The sequence below is a fragment of the Etheostoma spectabile genome, unplaced genomic scaffold (genome assembly GCF_008692095.1).
Source record: "Etheostoma spectabile isolate EspeVRDwgs_2016 unplaced genomic scaffold, UIUC_Espe_1.0 scaffold00569913, whole genome shotgun sequence".
Lineage (NCBI taxonomy): Eukaryota > Metazoa > Chordata > Actinopteri > Perciformes > Percidae > Etheostoma > Etheostoma spectabile.
Window position 1 is genome coordinate 4,249 of NW_022605419.1, and position 3,559 is coordinate 7,807.

The 3,559-nt window shown below is 42.0% G+C and overlaps 1 non-coding gene across 1 annotated transcript; it reads left to right on the top strand.

Moving 5' to 3' along the window:
• The first annotated feature begins 2,669 nt into the window (after positions 1–2,669).
• LOC116685509 (U5 spliceosomal RNA) lies at positions 2,670–2,779 on the top strand. Its single transcript, XR_004330969.1, has one exon. It is a non-coding gene; the product is annotated as a U5 spliceosomal RNA (small nuclear RNA).
• Positions 2,780–3,559: the final 780 nt, after the last annotated feature.

A 3,559-nucleotide genomic window follows, 5' to 3' on the forward strand; every position in this document is an offset into this window, starting at 1 on the left:
CTAGCACTGACTCTGCAGAGAGAGCCAATCAGAGCTGATCAGCAACACCTGTGCTACCTGCATGATGGGTTTTAACCTGGCATGTAGCACAGGAACCAGTTTCTCTTGGTGACTGGAGTGATGGGAGCTGTTTGGGCCTTTGTTGTTTGTGTGCTGACTGTTTGGATTAACAAAGGTTGTTTGTTAAACAAAGGCTGCCAACCTGACGCTGGGCGACCAGGCCGCCAACCTGACGCGCCTTTGACATGTTTCTGCATGTACCCACTTCCATCTGTGCTGATATTAAACTGAACTGATTTTACCATACTTCTCTGATAAATTGTAAGCAATGAATGATTTCATCTGCCAGGAAGCACAACGGTTTCTTTTTGCCATTACTTTATGCGTGCCTCCAAACTAAAACAATTGCACGAAAAGGTTGTCAGTTTAGATGAACTACAACAATCAGCATGGCAAGTCCCCACTAGTAGACTTGAGTCTATTTTTGTTTAAAACTTTTTTCCTTTTTGTCTTGGGGTCAAATTTGACTTATGTTAAGTTTCTTTATCAGAAATGAGTTTCTATTAACCAAAAATAACATGGGTGGTTATCAATGATCTTTGCTAGTAAAATTACTGATTTCATTGAATATTAGGGTTTTAAATACATAATGTTTTGTTTTCCTAGGTCAATTTTGACCTGGAGGTCCAATGGAGCACTATTGTGCTTTACAGCAGATGAGCACATGTAAAGACCCACCAAAACACCTGCACACATACACGGCCCCCACAAACACCATAATACAACCGGCAGCTGCAAACTACCTCATGTAATGGTAACATTGTGCTTTCCAACACATGGAAGTGCACAGTACCAGAGACCTGCAAAAGATCATTGTGCTCTCCAGCATAAAGATGCGTGCACACACACCTGGGGAAATGGTTATGTATTGTACTTTTCAGCAGACGGAGACATCAGTCCCTCCAGACTTTTTGGGCTTTTTTTTTTTTTTTTTTTTTTTGTGAGAATTGCAGTCTAAATGCCAGATTTTTTTCGCGGGAGCTTTTGTATAGCTTTTTTGTCTTGCAATAAAAGTTGCAATGTCTTTTTTTTTCTTTTTTTTATGTTTAAAAATAACTTTACTCTAGGCTAAGTTTTTGTACTAACCTTCTGAAAAAGGCTCAGGATGCTGCAAATGTTGGTGTAATAAGAAACTGGCTGGAGGATTTAAGACAATTTGTTGAATTAATCAAATTTGAACATATGTGTCTGTGGCTTGTTTATCTTTACGTTAATTCCTCACCTGGCCTCGGACACATTCCTATGGTTTGATAAAGTATTTGTTATCCTTTAACATATCATTGCACTTACAATGAGTGAAGCTGTTCTCAGTTTAGGTCATCCTGTACGCCTCTTCTCCAGTTTTTCCTGCATCTACCATGTGTGTCACACTGAGACAAAGTCTGGCACGTGGGACTGCAGATGGTGTTTCTCATATCTGCATTGACTTTAATGAAGCCAGCTGACGGTTAAAAAAAAAAATATCTCCGACGGCAAAGACCCAACGGGAGTTGCATTTAAACCAAACAGTGTCTGAAACCCTCGTTCACCAGAAATCTACTGGTTACTATGTAAGGACTACAAACCCCACGTTCACCAGAAATCTACTGGTTACTATGTAAGGACTACAAACCCCACGTTCACCAGAAATCTACTGGTTACTATGTAAGGACTACAAACCGAAGTTAAAAAAAAACCTGAAGCTGAAGAAACCCCAAACGTTAACGGAACAGACCCGCGGAACTGATTGACAGAGGGGGGGGGGGGGGGCGCTGTGACTATCACAGAACGCAGCGCGGTCAGCTGAGTTGTATTCAATCCGAGTACAGGCTATCAGATAGCACAACAAGCACTTTTGTAGTATATTTATTGCATTATGCTCCAGTTTTTATGGGTGTTACGGCAGGTATCAGAACTGTAGTTTCCATTTTTATAGATGAAATAAAGTTGACATGCCATCAAGTTTACTCTTCAGCAAATGTAGACATTTCACTTCAGAAACGGATGCGTTGATAAACGTGAACACACTTAATACTGCTCCAAAGCATACCAATTAGCAGAGGATGGTTTTGATCCATCGACCTCTGGGTTATGGGCCCAGCACGCTCCCGCTGCGCCACTCTGCTCTGCTGTTCAAGCTCAGGGGCTGGATAATCTGGGAGTGACATTTCGAGGAAAGGTTTGGGAACCGGTGGCAACCAATCAACCAACAGCAACATTTGGTAGACCTTGACACTATCTTTTATGTGATATTCCTGATTTCTCTGTCCTTAAATTGGTGCTTTCTGCTGTCAAATTCTGTTTTTTTATCAATACGGGTGTTTCTTTTTTTTAAGTACATACTTGGCCTACATTTTGAATTGCATGCAGGTATACATGCATACAGTGGTATGCATGCGTTTAGGAACCCATGCTGAAGTTGACTAAAAGAGGAATTAAAAAAAATCATCTTTTGGAAATTGATCTTAATGCCTTGATTTTAAAAAAGTAAAATCAGATATAAACATCAGTAAGGAGTCTACCAAGTTGCATCTTATCATTTTAGTTTGGACACCCAGTGAGGCTTACCGTGATGGTTTGGACTGAGTCGACTAGGGTTTTCAGCTGCTCTCGAGCAGATGGCTGTACTCACTCTGGTTTCTCTTCACAATACACAAGTCTTTCGCCTTTTACTAAAGACTTCCTTGAAGGGGAACCCCCGATGAAACTCTTTTTGGTGGGCTTTGCTGTTTGGCCGAGCCTTTTGTACTTGTGAAAATTAAGCAACTCCGATCGCTTCCTGCAGGTGTTTCTGGCTCTGGATCTGTGGTTGGAGACACCTGCTGCCTCCATGTTCCTGATTCTTGTGAAGTGAATGCAATATCTCTGAATGCCTAGAGGGAGTCCCTTTAAATTTGGCATACATAACCACTTGGAGTCGCGGATGAACTGATTTCGATTTTGGAAGTCAAAGGTCAAGGTCACTGTTTCCTTATGTCACCAGAACTGTATATGTATTTCTCCTGAACTGGTGTACATGGTTAATGTAAAGCCCCAGTGGCCTAATGGATAAGGCACTGGCCTCCTAAGCCAGGGATTGTGGGTTCAAGTCTTCAAGTCCATCTGGGGTGATTTTCAGCAGAGTGGCGCAGCGGAAGTGAGCTGGGCCTATAACCCAGAGGTCGATGGATTGAAACCATCCTCTGCTGGAGACACTCTGAAACCTCAACCTGGTTTCCATGGTGAGATGAATCATAATATAACTGCTGTAAAAGTGGTTGACAGCGTCATGAAAAATAATTTCTGGCAGTCTACTGTCCATTTTGCCAAATCAAGATCCACTACCCAGTAATATTGACTTTCCAGTTATGTGATTGGTAAGTGGTTGGGCTGTACACAGGTTTTGATCACATCCATCGGTTGCATGGACAAGACTTCAATACCCCGGTTCCCCCGCATGATCGCTCTCTTGTCTTTGTTGTTCGATGACTATTTGGGCTCACCCCTAAACACACCCGAAGCATCTCAGACGAAAATCCCT